Source organism: Phalaenopsis equestris, unplaced genomic scaffold (genome assembly GCF_001263595.1).
Source record: "Phalaenopsis equestris unplaced genomic scaffold, ASM126359v1 Scaffold000118, whole genome shotgun sequence".
Taxonomy (NCBI): domain Eukaryota; kingdom Viridiplantae; phylum Streptophyta; class Magnoliopsida; order Asparagales; family Orchidaceae; genus Phalaenopsis; species Phalaenopsis equestris.
Window position 1 is genome coordinate 1,178,600 of NW_018164560.1, and position 401 is coordinate 1,179,000.

The window sequence follows — 401 nt, forward strand, 5'->3', positions numbered from 1 at the left end:
TTATCTTAAAGACATTGTTGTTTAAAGACATTGTTGCGGTTTAGGTTCTAGGGTTTGTGCGAGTTTTATTTTTTGATTTAGTGGATATTTCTCGCATTTGTCTGCGCCATTTATTTGGGTTTATCGGATGTTTAATTAGTTGATTTAATAGTTACTTTAGTTGTTTATCGGAGGGATACTTCTGGCATTTGTCTCATTACTTGTGTTTAACTAGTTGATTCTCTAGGTTTATCGGAGTGTTACTTTTGTGGTTTTCAGTTTATTCGAAGTTGTTGTCGTTGTAACTGTTTATGTCATGCTGGCATTTTGGCCGGAGTAATGGTGTTAAGTGTTACCACAATATTATCTTGACAGTATTCTCGTGTTATTTTTGTTAATGAGGGATGTTGGTGTTATTGTGG